The 15985-nt window shown below is 45.3% G+C and overlaps 1 non-coding gene across 1 annotated transcript; it reads right to left on the bottom strand.

Moving 5' to 3' along the window:
* Positions 1-11476: 11476 nt before the first annotated feature.
* On the bottom strand, positions 11477-11549 carry Trnak-cuu. Its single transcript has one exon. It is a non-coding gene; the product is annotated as a tRNA-Lys (tRNA).
* Between the last annotated feature and the right edge of the window lie 4436 nt (positions 11550-15985).

Here is a 15985-nt window from a genome sequence, read left to right as displayed (position 1 = left end):
CCTTTCCTACTGTTGGAGGGTTACATCTTCACGAATATTTAATTTAGGTGAACAGATGCAATATATCTTAGGATCTTTCTGAGAATGAGTTTAATGATGGTTTCAAATTTTGTCCTGATTTTGGTGGAAAAATGTATTTTATGAAATTAAAGAAGGACTTTCCTCTGCCTTGTAGGACTCTATCCTATATGGTGATTTTACTGTTTTGTCATTCTTAGGCAGGCACCCTTCCTGTCCTTAAAGTACCGGAAATAGGCACCTTATGAGCTGTAAATATGGACCAGGGTGCAGCCAATCGCCATGTTCTTCAGTAATGCCATACTACAAATTGCTAATGTGGTGTCAACTAGAGTTTTGTTACCTTTTTCATAGAAACTTGAAGGTAAAGACATCTGATATGTTAGCTAGTCCTTGTTCTGGTTAAACCTGACTGCTAAAAAGTTTAAAGTAGATTCACCCATGGGTAGTTTAGGAAGGTTGAAATTCCTCAATAGACGTATTGGGAAGAATTCAAATACAGATGCTCCATGATATGTGATGGGGCTATGTCCCGGGAAATGCACTGCAAGCTGAAAACTGAAAACATCATAAGCTGAAACTGTGTTTAATGCCCCCAGCCTGCTGACAGGATAGCTTAGCAACAGTTCACAGTACACACTGTAGAGTATCAGTTCCTCACTGTTAAGATTTTATGTTAGACTAGGATGTGTGGCTTGGTGCCACTGCCCAGGATCCTGATAGAGGATCTTACTGCATAAAGCTAGCCCAGGAGAAGATCAAACTTCAAAGTACAGTTTCTACTGAATGGATACCACATGCATACCATTGTAAGGCTGAAAAATCTTGAGTTGAATGTCAGGGATCATCAGGGACTGTCTGCAATTGAAAAGTACCTACAAAACTTCAACCTGTCTTATGGTAGTAACTGCAGGGAGAAGCAACAAGGAGGCTTTCTGTCAGAAATAATGTGGGCTAGGTCAGGTCGATCTAAAATTTCACTGCTGCTATGCATCAAAATGAATTTGAGATGCATTCAAGAGGTAGAAGAATGGAGTAAAAAACAGAGTAAAGTACAATAAAAGTTTTCATTTTCCTCCAGCAGAATACATTACTAAGTATTGAAGTAACAGAAAAATCATAAAAGTTCACAAGTTTGGGGACATAAAAAAGAACAAGAGTAACAAAATTTAAAAGGCAAACAGACTTTGGATGTATTTTCTGCAACAGTGACAAAGTTGCGGTCATAACGTTTCATGCCTGCATGGTGCCTTAGGAGTTATTGTGGTTGAGTTTCTTCTTAGAGGCCCTGCAGGATGGTAGCTCCACTGGACTTGGGGATTGTGGCTAAATTTCTATAAGAAGGCAATCAGTGTACTGGTTGAGAGCATAGCCTGGCTGTCTTTGGGTCTGGGTTTGGAGCTCAGCGTTACTATTCTAGGTGTGTTACCTCTGAGGCACTCATTTTCAGTTTCTTTGTCTGTGTAAAGGAGGAAAATGACAATGTCAACCTCCCAAGGTGACATTGGGAGTAAGAGGAGACAAGGGACTGATGTCTTCCAACAACGTCTGCTACATAAAGAGTTCAACAGACAGAATTGGTTTATCATTTTCATGTTCGCCATGTTCATTGTCAGTCATTATGACCATCACCACCAACATGCTTACCATCATCACTGTCATGATCACCACCATCGTCATTATCATCATCATCACATGCTATTACCATCTTCCTCATATTTATCAACTACCTGTAGCTGGAAGTTTTCCTGTGTCCTGGCCTGCTGGCAGTCTGGACAAATCTCTCCCACTCACGTCCCCCAAGTAAACACACAGAGGCTTATATTAATTATAACTGCTTGGCCATTAGCTCAGGCTTATTACTGACTAGCTCTTACACTTAAACTAACCCATAATTCATATCTATGTTTAGTCATGTGGCTTGGTACCTTTTCTCAGTTCTGCCTTCACATCTTGCTTTCTCTGTGTATGGCTAGCCACTCCTGACTCTGTTCTTCCTCTTCCCACAATCCTTTTATCTGCTCACCCTGCCTATACTTCCTGCCTGGCTACTGGCCAATCAGTGTTTTATTAAACCAGTGTACAAAAGCATTATCCTACACCATTTCTCCTTTTCTGTCTAATTTTAAAAATGATGGGTGATGTCATTCTGTATGCTGTAAAAATGTGTTGCTCTGAATGGTTGACAAATAAAGCTGTTTGGGCAATGGTGAGGCAGAATAAGGTTAGGTGGGACATTCTAACTAAAGAGATAGGAGAGAAGAAAAAGAGAGCAGGAAGATGCTGCTAGCTACCACCAGGAGAAGCAAGATGTAAAGATACCGATAAGCCACAAGCCACGTGGCAAAAAGTATAGATTTATAGAAATGGGTTAATTTAAGATATAAGAGCTAGCTAGCAAGAAGCCTGCCATGGCCATAGTTTAAAAACAATATAAGCCTGTGTGTGTTTATTTGGGTCTGAGTGGCTATGCACCAGGCAGGATACAGGAAAACATTCAGCTACCAGTATCCTCACCATAGGTCCTTATCACTACCACCACCACCACCATCATGCTCCATCATCAGCATCATCATGATGCTATTGCCATACTTTTCCCTATCCACCTCATCCATCATTAGTCATAACCATCATCATAGTTCTACCTCACCATCAGTCACCATTACCAACATCACTATCTTATTCACCACATTTGAACCCAGAGCCACATTTTTTCCAGCACCCAAAGCCTTTTTTATCTCTTCAAGGTACTGCAGAGAAGAGGTCCCACTAGCACATGAGGTAAAGATAGGGCTAAGTCAGGCCAGGTATCACACATCCCAGCCCTTGTTCTGCCCTGACTTCCTTTCTTCCCCTGTGGCTTCCCTGACTTGGCCCTCTTCACTCCTGTCTTAGTCCCTCCACCATGTTCCAGGACATTGTACAGCCACAAGAAAGCTATAAACCAGTTCTCAGTCACAGTCTCCTCACTTTGAATTTGGGGTTATAATTCCTGTAGTCTCATGGTTGTGATGAGAACTTTAAAAAATACATAATTATGAGAATTAGCTTTGTGGCAGATAGAGTGAAAGTTCCCCAAAACTCTAATTTTGAGAGGAGGAGATTTGTTCAATGTCATGTCTTATTGAATCAAGGAATGCCTGTGGGAACCTGGTATCTGGCTATTGTTAGATTTATGGCCTACTCTTGTGTTAAATATGGAAAGACAGGCTGTTGCTTGGATCTGCAATGAGCAGCACAGTTCTCTCTGACCTCCATCTTTATTCATTCCTTAATGTCCTAGATTGGCTTTATTTACCCTAGGGTAATAGCCTTTTGATTTTCCATGATAGCTTTCTTTTTCCTTCTTCCTTCCTTCCCTTTTTTGTTCAAGTTACTTGTGACCATTTAAAAATACATAATTTAAAGAACCAAATCTGACACCCCTCCCCCACATGACAGTTGGCAAAAACCACTAAAAATATGTTAACTTTTAATTTTGTGTGTATACTTTTTTTACCCCCCAGAGAAATAATAAAAAGAATTATACTTGCAAAACATGTAGTGTAGGTCTTAAAGCAAGCAGTCAAGTTACTTCTGCCAGATGCCTTTGACAGCACCCAAGAAGGTCTGGACTCCTGGGTTGCCTTCCCTGCATGTACCCACCTTGTGTCTGGACTTCATATGTATGTATGTAGGGTCTGCCCTGGATGTGGTCCACCCTTTTAGGATGCAATTACTGGTGTGAAAAGGCAATATGAAGGACGTTCTTTTTATTGTTTCAAACAGCATGTTTCTGCCTCAATGTCTGATGGTAAAGCAGACCTCCTCTGGAAAAGCAAGTCTGTCTCTTGTGCAATTCCTCCCCAAACCCCTCCCACCCTCGCCATATGCTTCCCCCCTCCCCCAGCTAATTCCTATCTTTTGGATGCCATACGGTTTGGCAGAATCTTGGCATGAGGCTCTGAGATCTGAAATTATACTGGGTGTGGCACCTGACCACTCTCCCATACTATTTTCTATGGAAATATAGATGTGCCTGGAAATAGGAGCTTAGATTTGTTCCTCTCATGGTTAGAACCAATTGCATCTCACAGACACTGACACACTCTCTCTGACTTAAAGGCTGCGTGTCAATTTGAAGAAGTTTATTGAGAAGGTATTCTGAGCATGCGTTCCCAAATGATGTTATTCTTCTGTGGCTGTGATTCAGGACAAGTCGTTTCAGTAGGAGCTGCATCACAGACCCTGTCAATGTGCTTGTCTCACCCTCATCACGGCGCACCAGAGATACACCGGTGTCCCAAGTTATCTGATTCGGGTCATACTTGCGTTAGGCTGGACCCTCTGAAGCAAACTCCAGGGCAGTGGAGAAATGCTATAGAGAGGCCACAAGATCAGCTGATCTCCGGTTTCTCTGACCTCTCCCTTCTTTTGCAACCTCCCCCTGGGGTCCATGACATTGTCCTCCTGTGGGGAATCTCTCTGTCTTGAGCTGACCAGGATTGACAAAACTCCTGCTCTTTTCTCTTTGTGAAGGAATCAACCTTTGGCCCATATACAGGCTTCACTAGGCAGCCATCACTTCCTGGTCTCTTCTCGGCATCCACTAACCTACTTGCTATTTGTTGTGAGCTGAACACTGGGTCTATGCAGTGGTGGGGAACTAGCCTCCTTTACCCATGTAGCTCTTCATCCACCCCAGCCTCACTTCCCTCCCTCTCCTCCCTTCCTCCCTCCTTCCCTCCCTCCCTCCCTCCCTCCCTCATGAAACCACGAAACATTGACTACATCCCTGTTCTCAGAAAGGTTCTCCTCTGGACCTGGACAAGGAACTGGGAATATAAACTAGAAGGAGGCACAGAATGCTATGAAAACCACAAGTACCCGGCAGTGGTGGGAGAGAGAGAGAGAGAGAGAGAGAGAGAGAGAGAGAGAGAGAGAGAGAGACTAACTGGGAATGGCATGGGCTTTTGAAACTTCAAAGCCCACTCCCAGTGACACACCTCCTCCAGCTAGGCCACACCTTCTAATCCTTCCCAAGTAGTTCACCAACTGGGAACTAAGTATTCAAACATATGCACCTATGGGGGCCATTCTTATTCATAGCATACAAACCCATGATTTTGATGAAATTACTTGACTTCTGCTCCCATTCTGCTCCCTTTCTGTGTGTTGCTGTGACCATTCAGAATCAGGCTTGCTTCTTCCAGACTGGCTCTTTGACTCTGAGCTGCAGACTCTTAGGGCACCATCATCCTTTTGAACACTCAGCCTGCCCAGCACAGGATGTGGAGAGTCTGATTCTGGGAGGCAGGCTGACACTGCCTGCTCATCCTGAGCCAGCCTGTTCTCTCTGACTACACTGCTGGCTTTTCTTCCCAGATCAGAGTCCACATTTAACTGCTCCCCTGCCTTACATGTGAGCACATCTGACCTACAGGTATAACCTGCCCACATGAGGAATGAGTCAGAGTGTACCCCCCTAAAGTTTATTTTTATCCCCACTCCCCATTGTGACTCTTCAAGGTAGCTCTGCTGGGAATCTCTTTCCAATTCCTAGATAATATCTCATGTGGAAATATTAGCTTGTCAAGGATCACAACAGACCCATTTGGGGAGTTTTAAACATTTCGATTTGATTTAAATTAAACTTTCAATCTCTCATCCAATTTTAAGTGTGCCTTCTAATTCCCAGCTTGGGGAGGGGGGCGTGGACCCAGGCTCAGCTTCCTGCCTTGGGAAAAGCACACAGCCTATTGTTTTCAGTCAGTCCTCTGGGTCTTCCTTCTCCCAGGTCACCTGATACCTCTAAATGGCAGCTGAGGGGTGGAAGGGGGGCTGTGTCGACAGCTGCTAGTGTGGTTGGGCCAGAGATGCCGTGGCAGACGTCCGGCTGCTCAATGAGATTCTCAGGGCCCTTCAAGCTGTGAACTCTCTGACACGGAACAGGCCCCAACATGGATGCTACATTCTCTCCTGGCTACCACTGGTACCTCCTCAGCATCTTCTTGGGAGGAATTTCTCCAGACCTGCTGGAGGAGTCTCTCTCCAGTCTACAGTCAGTCCTCCTACATGGGGGTCTTTCCATGGTGGCTTTGGCTTAGCCATGCCTGAAGTCCATCTAAGCCACCAGTAATTGTCTGTGTAGCTGAGTTCTCAAGAGGATGATGTTCCTGGGAGGGTCCGACTCAGACAGCGAGGAGCGCACTTGTAAGAGGAAGCTTGTGGAGACTCGAGCTGACAGGTCCAGCAACTAAGTTGTCGTTTCTCACTAAACCCATGCACCTGCTGCCATTGCAGCTGCAACATTATGTGCCTGCATCCTGGGAGTTTCTCAGCATATTTTGAGCTTTAGGACTTGCAAGGAAACCAGAAAAAAACATACAAATCAAATGGTAAGATAGGATCATGCAACATCTATTGCCTAGGAGAGACCTACTATGCAGTAATGATAAGACAAGACACAGACAAGAGCTGGCTAGAATGATGGGCACATGAGTGATGCATTTGCTCTGCCACACAAACCTCAGCCTGTGATGACAGGGAATGCACACGCATATGTGTATTGCACAGGCAAGTGTTGTGTGTGTGTGTGTGTGTGTGTGTGTGTGTATGTGTATGTGCATGCACACATGCATGTAGTTGGAGCATGCATTCAAGAATTAGCATGTTTAAGAGAAACACTGTGAGTGATGAGAGAATCATTACAATAAAGAAGCTTCCTGGAAGAGAATTTGATACTGTGAGGTGTGTATATGATTGTAAGGGACAGAGAGGAAAAGGTAGAGAGAGAGAAAGAAAAAGAGAAAGAGGAAGAAAGAGAAAGAACATGGGGAAAAGAGAAACAGAAAGGGAAAAAGAAAAAGAAAGAGAAAGTGAAAGAAAGAAAGGAACAGAAAGGGAAAGGAAAAAGGAAGTAAGAGGAAGAGAAAGCAAAAAGAAAAAGAACAGAGGGAAAGGAAAAGAGAAAGTGGAAAGAACAGAAAGGAAGAGAAAGAAGAGAGAAAAGGAAGAGAGGGAAGAAGGGAGGGAGGGAGGGGGAGATAAAGTGAAAAGACAGGAGAGAAAGCTGGAGGAGAGAGCTTTTATCTGAGCTAGGGACTTGGCCTGGCTTCCTGCAGCTCTATGGGAGTGTGACTCTGTCCCGAGGGACATAACTAATGCAAACTGTGTCGGTGGATCAGTGGACAGGAGCCACCTGGAGGAGCTGGTGCCCAGGCCGCGGGTCAGAGGACTAGGGGAAGGGGCTGTTTGGGAGGAGCTACCACGGCGGTGGGAGGCACTGGAATCAGATTTTCACATCAACTGGTGCAGAAAGGGCAGGGGCTGACACTGGCCACGAGTTCGGGTGCCGCAGCCAATTGCTATGGCCTTGCTTCCTTGCTTTCTTGAAACTTTAATAATTTCCAAGCCACCTGCTTCATTAGAGTCCTAGGAAGCCATCAGTGAGCTTACTCAATGTCCTAGCCTGCCCCTCTCCATGTGTTTCCACTCAGCTGCTTGGCCAGCCTTCCTGTGGCACCTTTGTCCTTTCCCTACATCCACGAGGAAGGCGTCCCAGGTGGCTGGGAGGCCTGAGCAGAAACTTCTGGATTTCCTGAGTCAGTGTACTCTGCCTCCTCCTGCGCTGTCCTCACCCCCAGCAGCCCCGCGAGGAAAGCTGAACAAAGAAAAGAAGACAGAAGCCACAGGTCTGTGGGGAGCCAGGGTTTAACCTTGACTTCATCATTACCTCCTGGTAAAGTTCATAACTGTGGTGGTATTGTGTTCCCCAAAATATTGTGTACCCTAATAAACTTATCTGGGGTCAGAAACAGAACAGCCACTAGATACAAAGGCTAGAAAATGGTGGCACTCACACCTTTAATCTTAGCATTCCAGAGGCAGAAATCCCTCTGGATCTCTGAGTTCAAGGCCACATTGGAAATAGCCAGGCATGGTGACTCACGCCTTTAATCTCAGAAAGCGAGCCTTTAATCCCAGAGAGTGGTGGTAGAAAGCAGAACGGTATATAAGGCGTGAGGATCAGAAACTAGAAGCATTTGGCTAGTTAAGCATTTGGCTGGTTAAGCTTTCAGGCTTCTAGCAGCAGTTCAGCTGAGACCCATTCTGGATGAGGACTCAGAGGCCTCCAGTCCGAGGAAACAAGACCAACTGAGGATACGGCGAGGTGAGGTAGCTGTGGCTTGTTCTGGTTCTCTGATCTTCCAGTTCACCACAATACCTGGCTCAGGTTTGATTTTATTAATAAGAACTTTTTTTTTGTTGTTGTTTTTTTCAAGACAGGGTTTCTCTGTGTAGCTTTGCGCCTTTCCTGGAACTCGCTTTATAGACCAGGCTGGCCTCGAACTCACAGAGATCTGCCTGCCTCTGTCTCCCAAGTGCTAGGATTAAAGGCATGTGCCACCAAAGCCCGGCTATTAATAAGAACTTTTAAGATTCCTGCTACACGTAACTTTTGAGTCCTGGGTCCAGTTAGACCCAGGGCGCTTGTAAGCCTGGCGTGATGTGACTGTTCAGTAACTGCACAAAGGCCATGCCTAACATGGCAATGGAATTCAATGCTATACAGAATTGTGTTTGCAAGCAAGGAAATGTCAAGGGATGATTTTGCATGGCCACATGTGTCTTATTTGTGCCTTCTAACCTGAAGATCAGACTCTTTTCTTCAGGATGAAGGTAGAACTCTTACAGGAAAATATAGATTGCTGTCAGGTATGATGGCACACACCTTTGATTGAACCCAGTACTTGGGAGGCAGAAGTGGCTGGACCTCTGTGAATTCAAGGGCAGCCTGATCTACATAGTGAGTGCCAGGACAGCCAGGGTATGTAGAGAGATCCTGCCTCAAAACAAAAACAAAAACAAAACAAGAAAGAAAATACAGGTTTTTGGGTTTCTTTTTAGAAATAGTGGGTTTTAGGTGGGGTGGGGGCGTGTTAGGGCGTGGGGGTAAGCTGATAGCAAGCGTTTGGTAAGAATCCTGTCAGAAGGTTTGGGGCACAGGACTTTGTGAGGCTTGTCAGGCTCGGGTGCTGGGGACCCAGAAGAGGGAAGAAGGGTGAGGGTGGGAAAAGAGGCATTCAGTAATTTACTAGGCGAGAGGCTGGAGCCTTCTGTCAAATACTGGGCAACTCGGCTGTCGCTATTAGTCCTGGCTGTGAATCAGTCAGGAGCCTTCCCACGAGGCTGCCCTTCTCCTCGAAGATTAATGTCTGTCTTCGGCTGTAGCTGCACCAGCAGGAGGAAGCCGCAATGCTGAAACCTGACAACCAGGAAGTGCCTAGAATTAGTCACTGCAGCAGCTGCTGGGGTACTGGGGTCAAAGTATGGGGAGGGGCAAAGTCCTTTGCGGGAGGTTGGACAGCGCTTGACACCAGAATGACAGTTTGCCCACCACTCCTCATCCCTGGTGGGTGTTGGACCTGTCACTGCTGCAGAATTCATGGATGGCCATCCAGAGCAGAGTCTCAGGCAGGCTACTAACCTCTTCATTAGATAATTCCTTTGTTTTCAGATTCCTTTGCTACCAGAGACTGGGTACTCACACTCATGTGTGCATGCTCTCTTTCTCTGTCTCTCTCTCTCTCTCTCTGGAGACATGGTTTCACTATGTATCTTAGGCGAGCTTTGAATTCACTTTGGAGCCTAGGCTGGCTTTGAACTCACAGAAGCTCTCCTGTGTCAAGCCCTGAATTCTGGAATTACAGGCCTGTGCTACCATGCTGTACCCAGGACTGGCTGTTCCAAACTCTCTATGGTATTTCTAGTTGTCTTTTGCTGTGTGTGTGTGAGCAATCGGGTCTGTAGTATGATGGTAGCACATGGTAGAAGAACCCAGACTCTTGACACCACCAGTATGAAGAACTTTGCAGACCTGCATGGGGCTGGGCCACTAGAGAGGACTGTGTCACTGAGAGCATAGTAGCATTTTGACTCTGGTCAGTCATCCCTACAGACCAGTGATCTCGTGCTCACGTCCTTTGTCACCTCAGTTTTGCTCTCCCTGTAGCTGGGATAAGGCCTCGGTTTGAGGAGGTAGTTAGGTCACCAGGAGTCCTGATTACTGGCTGTCAGAGTAGGGCTGGTGACCTCTGCTCTTGGAGAAAGTGGTATAGTAACAAGAGCACAGGTTAGGAGCCAGGGGCATATGGTTTCAAACCTTCATTCTGGTGCTTATTAGCTGTGTGTAAGACTGGGCCTTGGAGAACCCTAGCCATTCCATCTGGAAAATGGGCACAGAACCTCCTGTTTGCTGATGTTGAGGATTAAACAACATTCTGACATAGCTTGGTTAAAGCTCTATCTGCAGCTTGGTTCTTACTTGTGAGTGTCCCCACCTCCATTCATAGATGATTTTGTGCAAGGAAACTGAATTTCATGATGTTGTTGGCCTTTCTTATGGCCAAAGAAGAATTTAGTGATTACAGAGGTTTCTTGTGAGCGTGGAGCCTAGACATTAGTCAGATTTCAGGGACCACTCTACCCCTCAGCCTGTCATTCTTCAAGCCGTTCTTTTTCTTGCTACCCTGATCGGTTCATAACTTTCCTCTGTGGGAAGTCCCTTCACCTAGAGACAGACAGAATAACCCGAGTCTCCAGCCCCTTCCTCTACTACAGAGAAGCTATGATCTGCCACTTCTTAGCCCTAGATGTTACTATCTCTTAGGTGCCACCTAGCCCTAGATGCCACCTAGCCGCCATTGAATGCCATAACCCCCAGATGTCACCTAGCCCCTACCTAACTCTTAGATGTCACCTAGTTCTTAGATGTGGTAGTAAGTTCTCTCCAAAATTGCCTAGTGTGCATCACCTGGGAGTTTGTTGCGAACCCAGATCCCTCAGCACTGACAGTACTTTCTGATACCTCCAAAATAAATGAGTAGCCAGTGGCTGGGAGCCGAGTCCATCCGATGCTGGTATAGTCCCCAGCAACGCATGAACTGCCCAATCCTTTCTTTTCCTATGGGCTGGCTGCTGTGGGATGTTCTATATGTCCTGTGGGAGCCCGTTCTCAGGTTCCCGTGCCTTTACCCAGCAGGTCTGCATAGAGAATGATTAGGACCATGGGCCTGAGTGCAGGTGTCTGAGATGGTCTGCACTTGGCTGTGCTGGGGGATGGTCTGTATGTCAAGTTGCTCTGATTGGCCATGGCTAGGCAGGAAGTATAGGTGGGACTAACAGAGAGGAGAAATAAAAGAACAGGAAGGCAGGAGTCACTGCCTGCAGCAGCCGCCAGGACAAGGAAAATGTAAAGTACCGGTAAGCACAAGCCACGTGGCAAGGTATAGATTTATGGAAATGGATTAATTTAAGATATAAGAACAGTTAGCAAGAAGCCTGCCATGGCCATACAGTTTGTAAGCAATATAAGTCTCTGTGTTTACTTGGTTGGGTCTGAGCCGCTGTGGGACTGGCGGGTGACATAGATTTGTCCTGACTGTGGGCAAGGCAGGAAAACTCTAGCTACAAATGGCGCCCAACGTGGGGCTTGAACCCACGACCCTGAGATTAAGAGTCTCATGCTCTACCGACTGAGCTAGCCGGGCCAGGAAAACTCTAGCTACAGCTGGCTTTTTAGCTGCCAGTGACAGCAGGTGTCAGTTACAGCTTTCATTTTGCTTGCAGGAATTGTGCCAAATGCTTGGCTGGAGGCCATGACCTGGGTGCTACTATAAGCCTCATTAGAGAGGAGGCTCAGAGGGGACAAGCAGCTTCTTTAAGGACACACAGCTAGTAGGAAAGGGGCCCCTGGAGTTTAAAACCAGCCGCCTGACTCTAGTCCTGGAGCTACTTACTATAGTATAGTGCTCCCTGCTTCTCAGTGCCATTCTAGCAGAGACAACCGAGGGTTTTCACTGGAGGATTGTAGTAGTTTGAAATGATACTGTGTAGATAATATAGAATGCTGGAGGCAGGGAGACCAGCCAGGGGACCAAGGGGGATGTGGAGAGTCTAGATTAGAGTGGCAGCTAGGCTGGGGGGCTGGGATGTAGAGGAGAGCACAGCCCCCTCTAGCTTCACAGTTCTGGCATCCGCTTTGATTTGTTTTCAGATCCACAGAGACCCGCTTGTCAAGCTAACGCATTGGCGACCCTGCGAGTTGCTGCCCTTTGGCAGCTTGTGGGGTTGGCTCCTGGTTAGGAATACCTGCACAGTCTTTCCCTTTCAGCATTGGGCCTGCCTTGACACGCCCTTCCCTTAACAGCGTGTTTGAGGTTTAAATGGGCTATCATTACCATGTGCCTTTATGAGCTCTCTATAACCTTTCAGGGTGTTCTCCTCAAGTCCTCGTCTTCTCTTAGACTTATATTTTTATGTCATTTAATCCATCACAGTGCCCCCCCCTCACTCTGTTCCAGTTTGCTCCATCTCAGAAATTCCTTCCCTTGAGTGGCCACAGATTGATGTGTTGGAAAGAGCCAGACACAAAGGATCTCAAAACCCCAGCGTCCATTTATATTACACCCCCACGACTCAAGGAATATCCTAGCATAGAGGGCAGAAAGAGTGCAAGAGCCGGATGATGGGCTATAAAATCCTGTCTTTGGGGCACGTCATGGCTGCCACTTGTGAACCCACGGCAGCTGCTGTTTGCCCGTGTGGGGTCTGCACAAGACTGAACACATTAAACACAGAGTCATAGATGGGGGAGGGACACATAGGGCCCCATTCTACATGGGGGACCTAATGGTGTTGGAGAGCTGCTTGGAGTGAAGAAGTCATTGTCTTCAGTGATGAAGCCACTGGTAAGTTCCTTACGCACCAGTGCATGGCTTTACATTCATGCCACAGCATCGGCCCAGATTAAACTAGTAAATCACAGGGTCCCGATTAAACCAGTTGCAAAAGCAAAACCAAAACAAGAAGACAGAAAGTAGGGTGGAGATGTGGAGGAGGTAGGCATTGGTGGGAGTGGGAGGAGGGTAAAAGGGTAGAGGGGACCAGTAAAATCTCTCAGTGGGTGAGGGCTCCGGAGGCCAAGCCTAGACCTGAGTGCTATTGCCAGAGCCCACATGGCGGAAGGAGAAAATCAGCTCCCAGCCATTGTTCTCTGACTTTCCCATGTGCACTGTGTTATGAGCATACCTATACATAATGAATGAATGAGTGAATGAGTGAATGTTTAAAACAGGGAAGCCTTAGGGTCGAGTGTGACCAGATGTATCAGATACATATATGGACTTGTCAAAGAGTAAAGCAATAGTGAAGACCCCAAGTGTCCTTGGTCATTTACCGGATGGAGTCTGTAGAGTGGGAATGACTCACTTGGAAGAGCTGTTAAGATTGAGAGAGATGCTTGCGAAGAGACACAGCCTTATGAAAGGGTTCGCTGGCTCCTTCATGACTTTGTCTCCATCTGTAATCTCCTCCTCTGATCTTGCAGCTCCCTCTCTCTGCCCTTGGCAATGCTCCACAGCAGGAGGCATCAAGTACAGAACCACCCCAGGCGCCTCAGGTCATGTGACACCTGGCCAGAGGGACACACTGCATCAATTCCTCTTTCCTAGTCAAAGTGGGATTTTCCTAATGCCATTCGAACATTGTCACCGCTGCTCAAGGAGACAGACACATTCAAGGGGTATCTAGATCCTCTGATTTTTAAAAATTAGCTATAGTAGAGCTGGGTATTGTGGCTGGTTCACACCTGTAATCCAAGAACCAGGGAGGCTGAGGCAGGAAGGTTGCCATGAGTTTCAAGCTAACTTGGACTAAATGCTGAATTCCAGAAAGCTTGGGCTATAGAATGAGTGTGTGTGTGTATATATATATATATATATATATATATATATATATATATATAATATGCATGCTAAGAAAAAAATCAATTTAATTATAGCAGTATGTTCTTTGGGTAAGGGAATTGTCTAGTGATTGGTTAGTTGTGTTGGCCAAATCACTTGAGACCTACATTATTAGCCTCACTGGGAGGTGAAATGTCTTGACATTTGCAAGTTGGGTTTGAATAGTGATTTGAGTTTTGCTTGATCATAAGAATAACCTAGAATGCACGTGGAATTGATGATTTTTTACCCTGTCTACAGAGAATGACTCAGTCCCCAGGATATTCTTATCAGGCAACATGAGAAAACACAGATTTTGTGTCTCTGGGAAATGTTTTATTTGATAGCTGTATTGGGTCTCTTGCTTCTTTCCAAATAGCAGTGAAAGCTCAGAATATAGAACACATATGTGTGAGTGGTGGCAATAGACAGGTGTGCATATATGCTTGTGTATGTATGCATGTAGGTATTCATGTGTGTGCGTGCATGCACGTGTGCATGAGTATGTCTGTATCTGCACACTGTAAAAGTTAAACACTTTCCACTGTAGGTTAGAATAATGAATTTAGGATATTGGGTTATGAAGTTAATTCAGTCTCTAGAGTCTTCCTGTTTATTCTTTACTTTAAAAAAACAAAAAAGGAAGATGAACTCCCTTGCTTTTTCTCATTCCCCAGAAGGCTTTGCTCAAAGAAACAATTCCTTGTATCTACAGAAGAAAGTGTGGCTATTAGAAGCTAGATTACCATTTCAATGGCTTCTGACATTGAGGGGTTTTCAAATCATTTCAGCAGGACTGATCTGAAGACTCAGACTAAAAGCAGGCTGTAGTGGGGGTCCCCCTATATGATCTCATTTAAATTCCCAGCATTTTTGTGGGAGATTGCTACCACCATTTTGTGGATGTGCAAATAAAGGCCATGGGAGTTTAGGAGTTTGGGGGAATTTATACCTGGGATGTTGCCATGAAGTGCTGTGGCTTCTTTGAAATCTTTGACAAAAGCATCCTTATCCCTGGAATGAAGTTCCTTAGAATTTAATAAGCTGACTTTGAGTGGGCTGTTTTTTAAATTTTGAAATTAACTTTCCTATTGCAAATTAGTAACATGCAGGGACTCTTGTAGTGATATTGGAAGAAAATAGGCTTTTGTAGTGAGGGAAAAAATACTACTTAGGAGTCACATGGCTTTGAGTAAGACACTGATCTTTTCCAAAGCCCAGTCTCTAAAACATGAAGACAATAGTGCGTGATTCACTCTTCAGACACGGGTGGATGAAACAAACGATTAAAGGGGTCTAAGGTTCAATCTCATGGTTAGTGCTTAATGAAGTTTGATTCTGTCTTCCTTTTTATTTCTGGTCACAATTCACGTATCCGCCTATCATTGCACATTTTCCTTCAGATTTTCTGCTAATCTTTCCACAGTAGGATTCTTAGTAATAACATTTACAGTGTAGTAGGAGAAGACATGCCTGAAGGCTTGGGTTGAACCCCTAGCATCAAATATATACATGAATATGTAATAACTACCATTTATTGTTTTGTATATATTTTCTCTCTGAACTCTCAACACAGCACTATGAGGACATCACTAATGCTAACATGTCTTGTTACAGAGGGGGCTGCATCTAAAACCGTTAGCTTTAAGCACATGTGTAGAAGTGTCTAACAGAGTTACTAAACTGGGGTGGTGAGCCAGAGGAGACTGGAAGAAGTCAGTTGTGAGTTGAGTCTGGAAGCCTGAGCATTTGTCTGGCACGTATGAAGCTCAGGTTCAATGCTTAGCATGTGTGTGTGAGGGGGGCGGGGGAAACCCCAATTCTATAAGGAATCAATCCCATAAGGCTCCTCATTCACACACACCCTGATGTTACAAGAACAAAATATATCCACGTGCCAGGTTTCAGGGTTTTTGGCATGGCTTGTGTCTACAGTTTCCACAGTTGACATTCTGATTTCTCATTCTGGTCAGCTTTTCTTTAGTGCCTAATACTACTGGATAGCAAATTACATATTTAGATATTTGCTTGTTATCTGTTTTCCTCCAATAGAATGAACAACAGCAACAACAACAACAACAACAAAACTAACCAGGGCAACAATTCTGTGGAGACTCTGTTTTGTGCCCTGATGAATCTCCTTAGGCTGCTACTAGCAGGAGCAGAATAGATGCTTGCAAAGAATTTTGAAGACATGAATG

The sequence above is a fragment of the Peromyscus leucopus genome, chromosome 2, assembly GCF_004664715.2.
Source record: "Peromyscus leucopus breed LL Stock chromosome 2, UCI_PerLeu_2.1, whole genome shotgun sequence".
Taxonomy (NCBI): Eukaryota; Metazoa; Chordata; class Mammalia; order Rodentia; family Cricetidae; genus Peromyscus; species Peromyscus leucopus.
Note: the sequence above shows the minus strand (reverse complement) of the source record. Positions and strands in the feature narration are given on the sequence as shown.